Below are 19,819 nucleotides of genomic sequence, written 5' to 3' on the forward strand. Positions count from 1 at the left end.
ACATCTGTAGTTTCTATTTAATTTCAACAGACCTTTGAATCCCAAAACCCCTCACTGGTTTTGGGGTTTTTGATCATGACATGGATCAGCATTATCACTGGGGATTTCCAACTGGCACATTGGAGATACAAATGAAAAATTCTCTTGCCAACTGTGTTTTAGTTTTTAGCTTCATAAGAGGTTGTGCTTTAGAGAGAACTTTGACTTATTACTAAACCAGAAATGTTCTTAATTAAAAGAAAAAAAAAAAAAGGGGGAGAGGGAGAGGGGGGAAAAATGCTTAGAAAACTCTTTCAAAATGAAATATTACTTTCTCTGTGACTTTCTGTGGGCCTCTTTCATGTCCACGTTCTCTGGATGTTTCAGCAGAGTGTGAGGCTGGCAAGAAGGATGGGAGAGCAGTTCATGGCTCTGCCCCACCTTGCACAGGTCTGTGCTGGAGCCACGTGTGAGTGAGGCTGGCCAGGCCCATCTCTGGCTAATCAGGAGGGAAAAATGTGACACATCTGAGATGAATCAGCAGGGAAGAGCAAATTTTGACAGTTATGCCAAAGTAATTTGAATTAGACAAAGCTTTGATGACTACAAAGCTGAACTTGATATCCTGGTGGGAGGAGATTTTCTTGTTATATGTTCATTTAATAATTTTTTTACTCTGAGCAGAAATAAGGAAAAAATGGCTTTCTGACAGACCCATATGTTTGATTCTGAATTCCCAAGGAATGCAGAGAACTAACCAGGAAAAATCCTGAAGAAGTAGCACCAAACTGGGGCTTTTATTGCTTGATTACTTCTTTATTACTTAGGTGTCTGTTTGTGTGGAAAAGATTTATTTTTTGAAAAGAAGTTCCAAGTCCTTACTCACGTTGCAACCTGTAAAAAACACAACTTAGAAAATGAGGGGCAAATCTTCAAATGATGCAAGGGATTTGTTGCATATTTATGCATACATTTGTTTCACTGAATGTGTGGAGGTTCTGCCTCAGGTGGATGCAAGTGCAGAAATAATCTGTGAGGAAAGTCAAGGCAGAGGAGGCAAAGCACATTTTTAATTTACACACCTATGTGCTCGTGGCAGGTGTTAAAACTGCCATCACCAGTTTCAGAAGGGAAAACACAAAAGATATGGGAAGAAGTCTGGCATGATCAGTTTTAAGTCATGCACTTGAAAATGATACAATGTGAAGTGCAGAGTTTTAATGCCGAGAATTTCATACTTCAGCAAGAACGCTCTGACCCTGCTGATGAGCTGACATTTGCGGTCAGTTATTTCCCAGAGGTACTGGCAGTTTTATAATTAGGCCCTCAGTTAGCAATGCCTTTCTGCTCCTGCCTCACCCCACCACAGATCTGCAGTGCTGAGGGTTTCAGGTGTGGGTGTGATGTTTGACTCGCTGACCAGAAGTAACTGGAGCAAAGGAAGGGCTGGGATTAGTGTGAGCCTGTTTTTTTAGCACTGAGGATTTTTGAATCATGCTTCCACTTCAGCGGGATCTCCAGGGTCATGAAGTGTTCATTACATGAGTGGGAAGATGTATGCTTGCAAGAAGTCTTTTGTCACCCTGGGGTAAAGCAGGACAACGTTGCCTGGGGCACAACAGGAATGGCCTCCCTCATTCCCACCATGCCAAGAGCTCTCAGGGGAGCAGCCAGAACTGCTGGCCAAGAAATGTTCTCATCTTTTAACATTTTCATTGTTTCAGATATTTCCTGAGAGCAAATGACTTGTCTGGAGTGAAGCCTTCCATTCCAGTGCCACAGAGCTGAGTGATGAGATCTAAAGCACAGCTTTGCTGGCGCTGTGTCGCTCCTCTCCAGCACTGAGAGCAAGCAGTGGCCACAAAGCCTGGAGGTGACCTCATCAAGGTGACTTTTCCCTCTGCTCACCATTAAAAATGATCTTTCCTGCCACATTCTCAGTATCTTCTTCAATGAAAATATGAAGTTTTTTCACATATATTTCTTACTCTTCAATATGACTTTCCCCTCAGTGGGGTATGGCAGACCTGGGCTTTAATGTCACCATCAGAGATGGTCATATACACAGGATGAGAAAGTGCCACCTTGGTAAAGCTTATGATAAGCAGAAAGAAGGGGGGAAAAATGGAAATAATGAACTATATCCCTTGTTTTTACTTCATAGTAAGTTTTGAGAAATACTAAAAAAAAATAAGTATTTTGTTGTTTTTTTTTTCTCAAATCGCTTGTCAAGTTATGGTAAACTGTGAGTGTGCAGAGATAAATTATTGGAACATTCTGTCTGCATTTGCATGCATAGATATACATATAAATATAAACATGTGTGTTAGTGAACTTGTGCACATGTAAGCAGGTAAATAATGTATGTGTTTGTGTGGCTGTAGATACACACATACATATATATATGAATACACCCAAGAAAGTAATTTTGCATAGCCTTTCTTTCTGTTGTTTAACAATACTGAAATGCTGGCATTCAACAACCTAAATCCTCAAACGTGTTGGAGAAACGTAGATTTTAATGGTGTTAAATGAACCATTTAGCACAGAGGGCCTCTCACCTTCAGTGGCACACTCTCAAAATGAAATCCAGTGTTCAGATACAATAATAAAAAGAAGAAAAACAATATTACCTGTTTAAAGAGAATATAAAAATCCAATTAAGTTCTGAATTTTAATTTGCTTGCAAGCATGGGTTTGTTGCTCTGTGAAAAGAATGAAAATGTAAATGACATTTCTGTGTGTTATCTACATAATCCAGAGGCTAAAATATCCTGTCATGCTTATTTTGTCTAGAGATGATAAAACTAAACAGTTTTAACTGAATTTCCTGTAAATGGGCAACTAATCAAAAATGAACATCTTTATATTCTGATCTTTCATTAATTTATGTACAAATGCTGCTATAAAGAGATTAGCTTCTGCAGCAGAGAGCGCCTGGTGCCTGGCAGCTGGCAGCAGTGTCGGGCTGTGGGTGGCAGAAGCTGGAGCCAGCACTCCCTGCCAAGCTGTGAGCTCTGGGGCAGCTCTGAGTCCTGGTGGCAGTGGCCAAAGTCACCCTGAGCAGTGCCCAGGGTCACTCGGCCCTGGGGGTCACTCCTGGCCATTTGCTGGAATGTCTGACAGCAAGGGCTGGCAGGATGGGAAGGTGGTGACCGGGGAGTGTGGCACGAGTGAATCTGTTCCAGCCGTGCCTGGGGCAGTAACAGGGCAGCAAACTCTGCTTCCCATCACAACTGGATATTCCTGCCTTCCCTTCTTCCTTTAGATTTGCTTTATTTGGACTAAACAACATAGAAAAAAACATATCTGTGACTGTAAGTATCCAAATTGGCAATTAACTCGTGTCTGCATAAAGCTGTCACCCACTAGTCTGGCCTAGAAAAGAGAATACCTTAGTGGGGAAAAAACCCCAAAATATACTTGAACACCCCCATGCTTCTGCAGCCTGGGGTCATCCAGCCATGCCACACCCTGTACCCATGCTCTCACTCCACAAGGAGCATTGCCTCCAGAATAAATCAGCACAACTCCAGACACTGAGAACACAGACAAGTGAGATAGTTTGTATTCTTTATATTGGTGTTTTATATATTGTCAGGGAAAGATATTTCACAGATTGCTAATTGAGTAGCATGGAACAAACCTGTGCAAGAGGTGCCTGCAGAGGATGAGGTGCTACATTAAGGCTGGTGTACTCTCAGAGAGTAACTCTTCATGTGATTTATAAGGATAATTTAAACTGGCAAAAGGTTTAATGTCCAAATCCACATTATTTGAATAGACTTTTGTGCCTAATGGTGGGATTAAAGTTTCAAACAGAGGAGTCTGTTGGGTGTTGTTCAAGACTGAAAATTCCTGGCGTCTCAATTTTTAAGTTCCAGCCTCTTGGAATGATGTAATGATGGATGCCCAGGGTATCCAGCCCTCCAGTGATGGAAATCTGCTCCTTCTGAAACAATCAGAGAAGCTGCTTATAGGATCTCCAGGTTTGGATATCAGATGCAGAATAAATTGTTAAATTGTTCTTGTGAGCCAAAATGGTGCAGAAAACAGGGCTGTAAAACTACCAGATCCAACAGGTGATAGGAAGCAGCTTTGTGTGTTCTTTCTCTTTTACAAGCTGTATGCTGTGCTCCTGGCCTTTAATCTCACCACAGATTCTGAGCCCCTTGAACTGTTCATTATTTTGCAGCTCTATGGCAGAGATGGGAAGATCACCTGAGCCCAGATCCTTCTGTGCTTCACAAAGTTGTGCACCCATTCTGCATTCCTCCAAGTTCAGAAAGGTGGCAATTTTTTCATTCTTCATGTCCTGTAAAATAATTGAAGGACAGCCAGGTAAGTTTTAGATGGAAGTAAAAACTAATCTTGCCTATTTTTTTATTTATATAGAGAATTAAAAAAATATTATTTATACTGTCTACACTCCTAGAGCATGGCTGTTGTTCAAAGCTGTTTTTGTGAAAAAGAAAATAATTATAAGTGGATGCAGAGATGGAAAACACTCTTAATGGGACAAAGCTAATACTGCATGGTTTTAACCTTGTTTCATTTAAAGCCTCAAAACCATCTCAGGGCCTCATTCAGTTTCTTACAGGCAATTTGTTATGCAAGAAACATCACCTTCAGCACCTTGTATGAAACCACCAGGTGTTGTTCAGCCCTTCCATGTTAGCCTCCTTCATGCCTCTTCAAAGGCAGCATGTGAAAATTACCCACACGTGTTTGCAAACATACTATAAACGTGTTTTCATACTCATAAAAATAAAATTACAAAAATCTGAAAAGCTGTGATGATGCAGACAGAATTTTCCCCAGTACTTGGGTGTTTTTGTTCCTGCACACGCTCCCCAGGAGTGATGCATCGCAGCAAACCCCAGCAGGTGCAGTCAGCAAAGCTGCTTTGCAAGCACTTGGCTTGCTGTTTGTGCTCCTGGAATTTAAGAACTTGAGCATGCCCTTATTTTAAAAGCCAAGCACTAAATTCAATCAGCAAACGATTAAAGAGTGCCAGTGCATTCTGATACAGCTAAAAAAAAGATAAAAATTTCATCTCAAACGAGTTATTTGTGCTTGGATATTGAATTCCCAAGAAGGGGTGATAGCTATTTGTTGTAATTCTGTGGAGATGGAGTACATGATTCTGAGCAGCACAGTGGTAGAACAGGACTGATTACTGAGCTCCATTCTATTCAAACCAACTCAGTTTGCCAAAAAAATATTGTTTGCTAAAAATAATGGTAGTGCTGGCTGGGCTGTTACTCCTCCAGGAGTTTTGGGGCATGCCACAGTGGCACAGTGCAGCTTTTGGCATGACCCGAGGTCCTGCAGGAAGGACAGGCTGCAGTGTGTCTGCTGGAGCAAAACCCAGAGACCAGCCCCAGCAGACAGCTCTGGAAACTGGGGCTCCACTGGAAACTGGTGGGGCAAGAGCTTTTAAAAGCCACAGGGGAGCTCTGTGTCAAAAGCAGCTCATGGCACTGTGCTGGCTCAGTAACCTGCTGGTTCTGGTCCATTCCTTGCTGGCTCCTGGATCCACATCTCTGCCTGCAGGGACAGAGGTTCTGTTGCCTCTGTGTGCACTTGCAGAGGAAAGGAGCTGGGGTGAGACAGAGCTACTGCCACCCCAGCCCTCCTGTTAGCCCAGGCCTGAGCAGGCTGTCTGGGATGTCTCTGTCATAATCTCTGTTTCATGCTGACCTCAGACCCTGCAGCCAAGGTGTGAGTTCCCTGCTGATGGAGATGTCACTCCCCTGCCTTTTGATGTCACGCTGGGCACTTGACAAATTGTGAGTGTTCTCAGCCAGTAAAGCCTGATTTCAGTCATGGATTTTAATGATATTATGCAATAAACTCTAAAGTAAATAGATATGAAAATCTATGCTTGATCTTACATTCCCTCTCAAGTGCCTGAGACAGTTTCAGGCCCAGTGGCTGAAGTTAAGCTAAATTAAGCACTGTTGAAATGAAGAGTAGGCAGGGAACAGCTTCCCTTTTGCAGTCCTGGCAGTGCAACTGCCTGTGTGAGGGGAAATCCTTTTCAATGTCAGAGGAACTGTTGGCTTTGAAATCTCCATCATCTGTGTTATCTCCTTTAATCTATCCATCCATTCCTTTTGCAGTTTCAGTGTCACAGTACACCCTCCCAGTCCAATTCAGGTGTTAAATTTTCTTTATCAGTTTCTGAGTTCTGATATGGGTTTCTGGTTTCTTTCAACTGCTTTTTTTTTTTTTAAAGAAGCTGGGGTTAGATTAATGCATACTGCAATGCATTCATATGTAAAACACAGATTACCTCTCTCTAATCACAGTGCTGCTTTTGATAAGAAAACAGAGGTAACTGTAATATTCATCCAGCTGAAGAAATCGTAAGTCTTTGGTGCTCCTTAGATTTGCACCATTTCAGGACTAAGTGCTGTGAGCAGCTATGTGAAGACAAAGGGTAATTACAGGAAATGTATTTTTTCACATAAATATATACTTTTTTTATGCCACTTCAATCTATTTTCAGTTTAACTATATCATTTTACTACATAAGCAGAACTTTTGGAATTTAAGAGTCTCGTAACTACCTGATCCTAATATACCTAAAAATGTGTTTGCAACTTTCAGCTTAACACTGTGTGACTTCAATCCTAGCATTAAGCTCACCTGCCTCAGAGCTCAGCATCTCCCTAGGTGAGCACAAGCTGACACAGTTTTATCTTTTGTGAAGAACCCTTATTTTTCCTTACCAACCAGAGAGTGAGAGGCAGGCTGCCCACAGAAGTTGTGATCAGAAATGGAAGTGTCAGCTGTTATCACTGAACTTGCACGGATGTAATCATAGCTGCTTCTGTGTGCCAGAAGAAATTGGAATGTTTACAGCTTTTCAGCACAGCAGGAAGGGAACAATCGCGAGCGAAATACAAACGTTCAGTCACATGGAAAAATACATGCAAAAAGCACAGAAGTGTGCACAGGCATGTGCTCACACTCAGAAAAAGAGGATGCTAAAGGGAGCAAGCAGAAAATGTGTTTGCAGGTAGAAAATGTGACCAAAGAAGCAGAACCTTTGGGAGCAGAGGACAAGGTGAGTGTCTGCAGAGAAGTGATGGCAGCAGCCTTTCTGTTCCAGGGCTGAGCACAAGGATGCGAGGGTGAGTCCACTCCAACACTTCTGGGTCTGGGCTGGGGGGAAACTGCACACACTCTGTGCTGGACACTCATTATTGAGACAAATAAAGCCAGCAGGAAGGTATGGAGTTGATGGAGAAACACTCCACAGTATTTGCAAATTCTAAGAAAAACAAACTACTCAGAAACACTGGTATGTTCAGTGAAATTGATGCTGCAAGCAGGAAAAAAGGGTCTAAAATGGAGACAGAAGTTTTCTGAGGGGTTATAGCAGGTGTGGGAATGGCCTCTAGGCTCTGTGTCTTCCTGCCACTATCCTTTCTGCCAGTTCACTTATCTCCTTCTCTCTTTTTGTTTCTGAAATTGTGTGACCTCCTGTGCATCCTCACGTGGTCTGACCAAGCCCTATCCCCTCATGTCCACAGCAAGTTCCTGCACTTCTTCTGACAATGAAGGTAGACTGAATTGTTCAGTTTTATTCCTGCTACTATTATTTTGTCTATATGCTTTTTGGGAAGTCAATGCTCAAAGGAGCAACCTGTCTATCTCTGGCTTACACACAGTTCCAGCTGAACAGCACTAGGCTTCCAGCAGAAGGATTGAAAGAACAAAGAAAAAGGTTCATTTAATTTACCTTGAGGGATAGTTCATTTTTCAAATACAGACAATTTGAAAAACACAGAGCACTATGCCAATACCTTAGTCACTCTCAAAAACAAAATGAAGTCTTTCTTGGTAGGAAAATAAATGTTACTGATGTGTACATTTGCATCCAGCAGCAATTCTGAAACTAATTTCATAGTAATTGATAAGCTGCTATGTTGCTTTATTATGAGCATTGAAGCTTTAAACATTCCTGTCCAGGCCAGACTTGGCCTGATACCAAAGTGGTCATTTGCCATGTACCCTGCAGGCTGTACCCAGCAGGCTGAACAGAAAGCAGAGCTGGCACCGAGCTTAAACATTGATGTTCACTGCTGGCTGAATACAGTTCAGAATATTATGGGCCAGAAATCCTGACGTACACAGGGCTGCTTAATGAAACCAAAACCTGACCTGGACAATATGAAACCATTCATCAGATTAGAAAAGAAATTGCCCGTCAAGCAAGAGGCCATTAAGTAGCTGATAAATGGATGTTTCTGTGAGTGGGATTTCAGGATGCTAAATTTAAACAAATATTTTCTTTTCTGAGTGATGCTGATAAGTATCTTTATTACGTATGTAAGTGGCTGTGGGAATGGCCATCCCAGGAAGGTGCATAGTGGTTTATCTGTTAGAAGGCTGTGCCTGGGTAGGCTTCATTCAGGTGCATGTGGTAACTTATTTTTAAATGCAGAACTCCTGTCAGCTGAGGTGTAGTGGGTTATTTCCACTGTCTGTTCTCCCAGTACACAGCCCCTGATGGCTGCTGGTGCTGCGGGGCCGCTCAGTGGGCTCTGTGTGCTCAGTGCCTGACTGTGCAGTTCAATCTGTGTCTGCAGTACTGCTCTGCCCACTTAGGGCTCCTGAGAGGCAATTCACCTGTTTATTCTCCTCCTTCTGCTGGGAATTTCTACCTGGGGCTAACTTCTGCCAGAGGCTCTCATTATTCTTTCTACCTGGACATGTCAGACTCCACACCAGCGAAGCCTCCTGTTGGTGAACTCATCCTTTTGTGTTGTGAGGTGGCTTCAGGGACATCCCACTGCATTTACAGTGACAACCCAGGTGAGTTTAGGCTGGGATGGAAACAGCCCTGGGCCACTTGCTGCAGTCTTTGCTTGAGAGAGCCCAAAGTGAAGGACAGCAAGGTTTTTGTCCTTGCAGGACACAGAAGGACACTTGTGCATTGGGCTTTGCTAGATGCTACTCAAAGCGCTTCCCCTTGGCTCCTGCTCTGAACCAGCCCCAGGAGAAGGCTCTTTCTCTTTAGGAACTCCAGGAGAGGCTTTGGGAATCTTCCTGGTCAAATCTGACTTCAGCAGCAGGGACTTTGTTGCTAAAAAATGATGTCAATGAAGCCCTGCCTGCAACCTGGAGCAGCATGAGAGTGGCCAGTGGGGTTTTGTCACATTTGCAAAGGTTTCTTCACCAGTTCATGCAGTTTCTCTTCAACTTAGCAGATCCTCTTCAGCTTTCTGCAGCAAGCAGGTGTCTCTCTATATTTCCAGTCTGTGAACTTCAAGAAATCCTAAAATAATTTGTCATTTTATAAATAAGTTATACAAGCTGCCACTACAAATCTGTCACCATGCAGACAGATGCAAACATGCGCAGTATGAGCTGATGCTGAGATCAGAATAAAGGCCATCTAAAAGCAATTACACTTCCAGGTATTAGGCAAACACAATTATTTAAATTGCTAGTCAAAAACAGTTGATAAAATAGATAATTAAAAAAGATTGACCTAAAGCTGATTTTAAATTATTCTGTAACATGCACATAACTTATTTAATTGCTCTCTCATGACCCAGCTTCTATTAAAAAGAAATTTCACCTAGGAAAAAAATTACATATGCAGTGCACGGTGATTAAAATAAATACTTATTCTCCTGAATGCTGAAAATTATGTGAGAAACTGCATTAAAAAGTAGGAACAAATTAGCCCTGCATTGAAGACCATAGTGTGGTCTGTCATTTTAATAAATCACACTCAGGTGCTACTAAAATAGAACATATGACAATGCATTAGCCCACAGAAATAGTAGCTGACCTAACATATGTAGATATATAAAAATTAAGCTGAAAAAAAGACAGAATAAGATCAGGGAATCATTTAGTTTGGGAAAAACCTTTAAGATTATGGAGTCCAACCACTAAACCAGCACTGCCAGGCAGATGCTGAGATAATGGGGGCTTTGTTATTGAGAGTAAAGAGGCTCCTAAATGACAGTGGAGGTCCTGCCATGAGCACTGAGCTGGGGGGACAGCAGCTGCTGTGGAGGGATTGCACTCACACTGCACCAGGCAGAGAAGAGACAAAGAGCAGCAAGAACTGCAGCACAGGCAGGTTAAAGGCCAGGTTTCCAAATATATTTAGTGCATCTTGATGAGGAAGGTGGGAACCTTGGAGGAGTCTCAGATGCTCTTTGTGACCAGCTGGGGTCACCCAAAGATGAAAAGCAAGTGTGTAGGCCTGAGGCCAAATTCCTGTCCTCAGTGCTGGATGTGTGGCCACCTGACTGAGCTGGACACAGCCGGGATCAGCAGCAACTGCTGGAGAAGAAAAGCATCTCTTTATCTAATTTTGCAATTAGCACTCCTCCCTGCCTCATGTGCCACAGGAATGGCTCACAAACATGATTTGTTTGTGCAATGCTCTTGTAAAAGAAGAAAATCTTACACTGCCTCTGTTGTAAGATGATGATTCTGAGTTAACTTTTAATGTCTGGATGCCCAGCTGGAGCAAAGAAACTGTTGAGACACTGGAACCACAGCACTTTATACTCAGCTCTGTTGCTTTTGATCTTCTTCATTTTGGTTGATGCTTTTGGGCAAATAAAAGCACTGACAACAATACCATCAAATGAAAAATAAGTGAATTTTGACCTATGCTTACGATTTGCAGAAACTGTTTGAAGACATGACCAGCACCAAAGGACATTTCTTGAGGAAAATCCTGCAAGACTCACATTTTAATAGCATGCAGCTCTGCTGGTCTCATTGCAGAAACATGAGAGCTTTCAATTTAAGATGCTCTCCTGCACACAAAGTACTTCTCCAAACCTGTCACTTCTCAGGAGACCCTTTTTCAGGCAGTCTGCATTTTAAAATGAGCAGTTATGACAGTTTTCCCTGCAAAAGGGGACAAATTAGTGAAAGCAGAATATATAGGAACTGGGTTACAGTAACAGCTAAACAACAGCAACCTGCTCCTGGGAAATAACTGGCTTGGATTTTTGCAGTGACCATCCATAGGAAGGAAAGAAAGTCATGTAGGACTAAACAAGCTTGCCAGCTTTGTGCCTAAAGTAATGAGCTACAAAATGGCACATGCTGAGATCATTAATCCTGAATTTATTGACAGGTTTGAAAGCCCTGGGTAGATAATTGTTAGAAATTCAGCTGACAGTGCAGACTGCTTCCTTGTCTATGGTATTTTGAAGCCCTCTGCAATTTTAGATATGTTTGTTTTCCTGTGATGTCTCTGAGACAGGGTGAAGAGGATCCCATTTTTGGGAAGGGGATATTGAAGCTCACAGGCAGGTATGCTGGAAAATGAGTTGAAACCAAATTTTCACTGGCTGACCTCCATGCCCCTTCCTCCCCCTTTTGCAGACCACTGCACTTGCAGAGTGGACACAGCTAATTTCATATTGCAGGTTTTTTACATGAATTCAAGGCTCAGTCTGTGACTTACTGAGCACCACTAGAATGGAATGGTTAGGAAGGAGCTTTTTTACTAATCTGCTTTTAGAGTCCAATTTTCACATCTGAGTCTTATGATAGGAGATCAAAGTCCCTCATTAGGGGACTGAATCCAATATTTAATACACTTAATGCCACTTTATATACTCACAAGATAGGCTGGTTTCTGTATAAAACAACATTCGAGCTCCTTGTGACACTTAATGAAGGGACAGAAGGGGTGTTTTAAGCCCTCATTTTCCATGCTGTTACATGGTGGTGGAGCAGGACTGACTTCAGTAGTTAGCATGTCATACAAGCAGCCTGTCAAAAGTAGGATCAGTCTCCTCTGCTTGCCATGAGGGGATACAGAAGTATCCTTATTAATGCATGTGTCTTTCAAAAACTGCTGTGATATCCTGCATTCCAACATCTTTGGAACATCCTGGACTTGGGGAATGTCAAAACTCAGGATTTGAGTGCACACTGTTGCTCTGTAAATGGTATTGGAACTGATTAACCTATCAATCTCTATTATCCAGCTACTGGAAACAAGACACATCCTTCTCCTGGGGATTTACCTGGAGTGAGATCAAAAGGAAGCTGCTTTCTCCCCTTCCTGCATAAAGGTTCAAAATTTGTTTTGACTAGTGATGTTGAAAATAAATAAATATATCATGTGACCTGAATAACTCAAGTGATTCCCTCGTGACTAAGGCGGGAAGTGTTTGAAACATGAAAAGTTGCACCCGTGTTCAAATGAGAGAGGTCCTGGTTAATTATTTAGAGCAGCCGAAAGCTCATCAAAAATTTAATCAAGATATATTTCTCTATGATTGTGCAGGCAGCACAGTGTGCAGAAATGGAGGCTTTAACTCTGTTAAATGAAACCCTTGAGTTTTCACCTCCCAGCTTTCCACTCCTGGCTCGGGGCAGGAGCGGGGGTAGGGAAATGCATCGTTTTCTCCCCTCTTCCCCAAGCTCCTACAGAAAATTGCCTTTGGCAGCAGTGATGCACATTAGTAAGGTGGATTTAAAAAGCACACCCTGGTAAATAAAGAGCTTAGAGCATTTGAACTGCTGCTGGAGGGGCTGGCCTTGGCCCACAGCAGAATCTAACTGCAGCTTTCTGAGGCTATGACCATCCCTCCTTGGTAGACAATGTCAAACACAAGCCAGGCAGCAGCAGAGCCCCATTCCTCTCCCATCCATGGTGTGGCTGCTAGTTCTGAACTTGGCAGAGGCTGAGGAAGGGTGGGAAAGCATGGACTGCCTTCCCAGTTTCCCATAGAGCAGTTAATATCCATATTGCCTCCCCCTGTAGCACTGGCAGGAATATAAATGTTCTTGGTGAAGGTGAGGAGGGGATTTTACAGGCTCAGAATAAGCCCCAGGGGTTATAGTTCCTTGGTTTTCCACCCATCACCGTGGGATAGTGATGCACTGAATGGCATCTCTTTCTCTCTCTTTCTCTTCTTTGGACTGTATTTTTTTTTTTTGTTTGTTTCTCCCATTGACTCCCAATTCCCATGCATGAGAAGTCAAAGCTTTGCAGCTCACAGAGTGTTTAAAGTTCCCTCCTGCTGAAGCTTCCCTGTCCAGAGAGGTCTCTGCCAGCCCAGTGAGCAGCCCATACCCACAGACCTCGAGCCTGGGCTCTCTTACATAGCCAGTGCTGCAAACTGGATGCTGTTTTTAAGCAATTTAGTTCAGATCTCACCAATTTTGTGCACACTGCCTCAGAGCTAGGTCTGGGCCATTGCCCTTTTCTTTGAAGTCCATTGCATTTGTGAATTTCTTTGATCACTGCTGTGGAAATGATGGAAGTGTTTTTCTCACAGGTTTCTGTGCACACAGGCATAAGAGGGCTGAGAACTGCAGTGAAGGTGAAATATCTGACCTTATCTTGACTTGGTTAAGATTAAAGTAACATTTAATAGGCCAAAATTATGTACTAAGTACCTTGAGAGACTGATGAGAAGGGGAGCAACAGTATTCTACTTCTATCAATATACACAATACTTAAAGAGCTTTGCCACTAAACATAGTGAGTGTCAGAGATTTAAATATGCCAGACAATACGCTGGGATTTCTAAGGCAGCTTGTTACACTGAGCTTCCAATGATGGCACTTTATACCTAAGATTCCCAAAGGATCAAAAGGAAAGAAAGAAAGAGAGAGAAGGAGAGAAAGAAAGAAAGAGAGAGAAGGAGAGAAAGAAAGAATGAGAGAAAGAAAGGGAGAAGGAGAGAAAGAGAGAGAAAGGAAAGGAAGGAAAGGAAGGTCTATTCTTTCTTCTTTTCACACAATTTCTGCTTTTCTGAGCAGAAAGATCACAAAAAACAGCAAATGGAATTTCCTGGTGAAGTCCTGGTCTTGCTCTATTCTCCCAGATTTCTGGAGCTTCCCAGAAGTGCTCTGTGCACTGAGCCATTGGAGAGAAAAAACAGCTCTGTCCCAGCTGCCTGTGCTGACTCCAGCTGATTTATTAGTCCACACAGCTTTGTTATAAAAACTACAGAAAAATCTCTGAGTCCTTGTGTACAGTTCTTGTAAAAGCCATTCAAAGTTGAGAGGTGACCAATCAGAGAAACAGTGATGGGAATAATGTGGGAACTGCTGGAGAAGAAAATAATGGCATTTCTTACTTACCACTGCATCAGTCTGTGGTGAACCAGCTCACAAACCCCACTCTTCTCTGGAAAAGATAAGGAAAGAACAAAAAAGGATGGTGAGCAAGAAAATAAGGTGGGTAGAAGGAAGAGGTGGTCCATACAAGAATGAACATCAGACTCTCTAGAGTTTCAAATCATGAAAGATATTGAGAATATTAACACAGAATATTATCCTTCATCCTTTCTCACAGTACATGAAATACTTTTTACTCTGAAAAGATTTTTGATGAACAGCTAAAATAAACCCCCAAAATCAAGTGGAATATTTTGATGCTTTGCAAGTGATAACTAGGGAAAGAATCTGTACAAGAGTAGGATTTTCATTTGAAGTATTACTGTATATTTTGATTCCTTTGTCTCAGTTCATGATATAATGGAGCATAACTGATATAACTTGGCTTGATGTGTCTCCTCGTTACACATGCTGGAACAATATCTGCAGAAACATTTGGAATTACCCATTTTTACAGACATCTATTTTAAGGATCAGTAGCTTCAAACAAGCAGAGCACTTAGGCATACTTTAAAGGCTTATTTCCTGCAATCATGCATGGGTCATGGCTTAATCCTCATCAGAAAGCACACTTTGAGATCCTGATTACAGGAGGGGGCAGTGAAGGAAGGACAGAGAAAAGCAAAATTAGCAGAGTTTTCAAAAAGAGCTCAGAGATCTTGAACCAAACCAGTAAATCTTTGATGCTAATTTGGAAGAGAGTTGATTTTTTAGAATTCTGAAGGAGGGAACCTAAGAGGCAAAACAAAGTGGATGATTCAAAGTATCTGTTAGGAGAATGAATGTCAGTGCTCAGCACTGTGTGACCATATGTGACACAAAGGACAGGCTTTGGAAGAATCAGCTGTCCTGGCAGGGAACAGACAGCAGCTACTCAATCCAATATTTCTTACTAAATTACTGATTTTCTCTGGTGCTTTTTAATATGTTTTTTAACCAAAAGGCACCTCTATGAATTATTTTTGAGTAAAAAAATGATAGGGTGGCTTTGCTTGACCTTGTAGTTCTGTCAAATGAGATGAGGTGTGAAAGGATCCTGGTGTTTTACCTGAGAGAGGTGGGAATCCAGCAGCTTTCTGTGGCAGATAAGAACTTGATTCTGTGCCAATTTAAATAAGTTAAGCAAATAATTACCTGTGAATGAACTACTACAAGGGGAAAATTGCTAAATATAATAATACCTACACACTTTTTTTGCACTTTTTAAGTGAAGGCTCATTACAGTACACAGCTGTATTCAAGAGCAGTCACACACATTTTCTGCATGTACTCTGTGTAGTCACCACTTAATAGAATACCCATTTAGTGGATATTTTAAAACCTTGTAATCATTACTTTGAGGTCTGTGAATAGATAGCGGAAATCTGTTTATTCCTTTCAAATACACCTAGCTGAAGTGTCAAACATCCAAATTCTTAAGTAATTTAGTTTGTGAAAAATGGGTATTTGACAGTTAAACAGGAGGCTTTTGTGTTTTAAAGTATGAGGATGGGAATTTCCTTTGCATTCACAAATCATTGAGATGCCAATATTTCTGAGTATGGGATTTTAAGATGCTCTGTTATTACATATTATTATTATTATTATTATTATTACTAAGAATTCTTCCAAAATGTCCTGAGAGGTGCTGATGTTCATTATTGGAAGGACTTGCCCATCTCCTTATACCTTTCTGTTTAAAGATTTCTTTAGTGGATGTGGTTTGCAGAAGCCTCCAGGCTGCTCTTCATGCTGGCAGAGTGACCTTGACAAAAGGCAAAAAAAGGAGGGAGCACAAATCATGCCTTCATCCCTCCCCTTTGTGCTCCAGTTTTTGTCCATTATTTCCCCAGAGACTACTCCAGAAACTGAGTTGTAGTTTTCCTCCTCCTTCACATTTTGACCTGGTGCCTGGTGATGTCCAGAGCGGTACCCAGGAGTTCCACCTGCACTGAGAGCTTGGCTCTGGGTCACAATTATGAAGGGTAGAAAGCACAGGCAGCATTTTAAGGCCTATTTAAGAATTCCAGTAACACAAAATTGGATTTGAGCTTGTGTTGTTCACCTGCAAGGCAGGATTGTGCTTCCAGGGGGCTTCTGGCTTCTTGCACCCTGTTAGTGAAGGTGCTGAAGCCAAACCACGTCCTGAGCAGCAGCAGAGGCTGCTTGAGAAGGAAAAACCTCTCCCAGTGTTGTAAAAATAGGGGAAAATTTTAGGAGGTATTTCAGCTATTCTGCAGGAGTGTGATGGATGTGATTGGAACCAACCAGTTCCAATGGTCATGAAGTGGGGACAGGAAGGTCCTGGCTGTGAGGAGGTGACAGCCATTGGCTTTGTGTGCATTTCTGCACATGCTGAGCCCTGAGCTGCTCTGGCTGCTGCTCCAGCGCTACCCAAACTGGCCCAGGCTGATTCCTGGTGCAAGGTTTTGTGTCCCATGGTGCCACAGCTGTGGCAGAGGTACTATCATCCTGTAGGAAATGCTTGGGATCATTTATCTCAGGGCATCCCTGTGATTTGCCTGCATTAGGCAGCGTGCAAGGCTGTGCCTGGGTGCTGTTAAGTGTTGTATTCCCCGAACTCCGAGAGTGCTGGTTGACTCTTGTCTCACTGAGCAGCTGGTAATTGTCAAGGGTGTTTACAAGCCTCTCATAAGTGGAGAAAAAACCAAAAAAGGCCAGGGTGCACATTTTATAATACTGATTTGTAAATTCAAGATTCAAATATTTTGATTTTTGAGATGGCGTTTAATCTCACTCCTGAGAAAAGCCTATTTCTCCCTACCTGTTACACTCAGGAGCACTTCTGCAGATGAAAACCAACTTTCCATCCTGCAGCCTCCCACAGACATATGCACACACATTATGTCCCATGTTTAATTGCCTTTCAAAACTGTCTTATCTTGGCACGAACTTGTCTTCGGTTTATCTCTGCTCAGGATAAATGCATACCTAATCTTATTACTGGATGCACTCAGAGCAGACAATCTCATTAATAGCCACCCTTGAGGGATTTTTATCCATGGATCAATTTCATAATTGGAACACAGCTACATAATATATAAATATATCCCTTCAGTGGCACAGCTGTTCTCAGGCTGTTCAGTCTTACACATATCATGAAAAAAAAAATAATAAAAGAATCCAGGAAGAAAGAATATATTTTTAAAATGGAGATTCTTCTTGGAAGCTTGTTAGGTTTTCAGATCACACCACAGGCTTACAAGCTTGATTTGTCAGGTTCATGATTGTTAGTGGATATGTGAATTCTATCATTTTTAGCCTGGATAGTCACTAAGAATAGTTTTCCATATTCTTAGTGGCATTGCATTGCATTCTGTATGCTGTTTGTTGTAGCATATAGAATTCTATAATGGGAAAAACCTATCGTGTTAGCTACATATCATTTTCTAAAGCAGCAGGAGCTATGCAGCTTTTAAGAATTAAATTATGTTCATTTATTCAGTGACTGCAAAATACCCTGCTAAGAGTGTAATAGCTTAAAGGCTTCCTAATCAACTTTACTTCATCATTAAATAATTATGCTTTGTGTATCTGAACTACACTTTTGTCACATCTCATATACAGGCTAGTTAGTGAATGTGAGTCATTACCAGGGCTGAGTGAACCATTCATAATTAAACCTGAACCAAGCAAAACTGCTTGGTTTTGAGTCGTGTGAAGCTTTCAGCATGTCTGGGCTACTATTCCAACAAAATTTGATTCAATTGTATCTAAGCCCCAGCAAGATAAAACAGATATTTACTGCACAGACCCAAACCACAGCAAGAATTGCTGTTTGGAATTTGGTTGATTTTGCCCTCACCCCTGTCCTTCTGTCAGGATCACCTCTGATACAAAGAGATTCATTTTCTTTCTCCCTCTCCCTGTGTAGGCACACAGTGAGGATGGGCATCATGAGGCTCTTGGAGTACAAACACAAGAAATTAGTGAGCAAGTGTTAAAAAGTTTTACCTGTTTGTGGCTGCAAGTCATGCAGCTGTACACCAGGTTTTCCATGATGCCATCAGTGGGTGTTATGAGCCAGCTGGTCAAAGTGGGAGAGAAATTACTGCTGTAATTCAAAAAGTGAATAATTATATCAGCGATAAAGATGATAATTCAAAAAAATAGCAAGAAGTATGTGTTCATGTGTTTGATTATTAGCAGATCCCAGATCACTCAGAAAATCAAACATCCTCATCAGCTGCCCACAGCCATCTTTTGATGTTGTCAGCAGCAAATCATCCTGTCTCTGCTGGTGTGGTGGGAAGCAGGCTGCAGTGAAAGCAGAGCCGTTCAGGGATGTGTTTTCTTGTTGTGGGGCTTTGCTGCTGCAGGGGTGAGGACAGGCTGTGCTGTGCTCACTCAAGAGGCAGTGCTCTGAATCCAGATCTCAGGAGATAAAACGGCCCCATACCAGCAAAAAGACACCCAGTTTAAATTGTGATGACACCTCACCATCAGGCTGACATCCTTAGGGACAGGATGAAATACCTGCTGCCTGCTGTCTGCAAATCAAGTCAAAACAAGAGCCACATTTCAAACAAAATACCTAAAGCACACGGGAAAAATGGAAGTGTTGGGAAGACAGTTGATTGATAGGGAGATATCTTTGGAGTGCACCATTCAATTGCATCATTTATATTTCATTAAGCATGAAATTATGTTTATAATTGTATTAGACAACTCTGTGCGAGATATTAGCTCATAAGCCCAGACTGAATTAAAAGAATTATTAATTATTACTCTGTTTTTTTCATTTTTAATGAAATTATGCTTCTGAATTCAGAGCACTGGTGAAGGTGTCTTTAATTCATAAAAATACCACTTTGGCTATTGTGTAACTGAGAGGATAGGAGTGGGTGTTATTTAATGCAAACACTATTTCATCCAGGGATGCATTGCTTGTAATCTATGTGGAGAATGGAGATTCCCTGCTCCAAAATGGACAAATGGCCAATGGCAGGGAGATGGTGCAGCAGCCTCAATAACAGGGTGGCCATGCAGTGTGCAGGGGAACCCATGATGAGGAGACCAAAAACACAGCAAGAGTTTATAAAAAAATAGTAATATAAAAAAAAACCCAAATCCTGCAAAAAGTTATGAGAAGCAGAAAACAATCTGAAGCTCAGGAGGTGTGAGAAAATAACAGGGAGCACCAGACAGGGAGGCAGAGGGAAGGTATCTCCTGGTGGCTGGAATCTGTACTTCTGTGCTGCCCATTGCTTTGTGTGCCCTCAGCCAGCACCACCAGACCTGGGGATGATGTGTCACAGTGCCAAAAGTGATCAAAATGGCCAGCAGGCAGCCAGCCCTTCTTGCTGGGATCATCCACAAACCCCTGTGTGATGGAGAGGGAGCGATGGCTTGCAGCAAATTGGGACCCTCTCTGTGGTTTGTCCAGAAATCAGAGCTGAGAGGTTTTATTTCATCTAAAATCTACCAAGACTATGGCTCCCTCTTATCCTTTTCCACTTCATCCAGTGATATTAATACATATGCAAAAATCCCTTGGACTTCAAAGGGCCGTACTCACCTGGTGGAAGAGCTGCAGGATGTTTCCTGAGGTTTTGCAGATGTGGATGACTTACATAAAAAAACACTCAAATTTTTACACCAGTGTCATGGCACACAAAAAGTTCTTTGGTTCACCTTCATGTATTTTTCTATAGCTTTCCAGCTCTCACACTTATTCTGCTAATGATTAAGCATCTTGAGCACT

General features: G+C 42.0%; 2 long non-coding RNA genes across 3 annotated transcripts; one reads left to right on the forward strand and one right to left on the reverse strand.

Moving 5' to 3' along the window:
* Positions 1-1,708: 1,708 nt before the first annotated feature.
* LOC107211422 lies at positions 1,709-12,172 on the forward strand. Of its 2 annotated transcripts, XR_004499483.1 has the most exons (5): positions 1,709-1,866; positions 4,175-4,320; positions 7,007-7,054; positions 7,502-7,553; positions 8,713-12,172. It is a non-coding gene; the product is annotated as an uncharacterized LOC107211422 (long non-coding RNA). The 2 variants fall into 2 exon arrangements; XR_004499482.1 differs by having other exon boundaries at positions 7,007-7,553.
* Positions 4,217-18,778, reverse strand: LOC107211423. The gene is made up of 3 exons (XR_004499484.1): positions 18,070-18,778; positions 14,080-14,125; positions 4,217-4,294 (listed from the first exon to the last, which is right to left on the reverse strand). It is a non-coding gene; the product is annotated as an uncharacterized LOC107211423 (long non-coding RNA).
* Positions 18,779-19,819: the final 1,041 nt, after the last annotated feature.

Source organism: Parus major, chromosome 14 (assembly GCF_001522545.3).
Source record: "Parus major isolate Abel chromosome 14, Parus_major1.1, whole genome shotgun sequence".
Lineage (NCBI taxonomy): Eukaryota > Metazoa > Chordata > Aves > Passeriformes > Paridae > Parus > Parus major.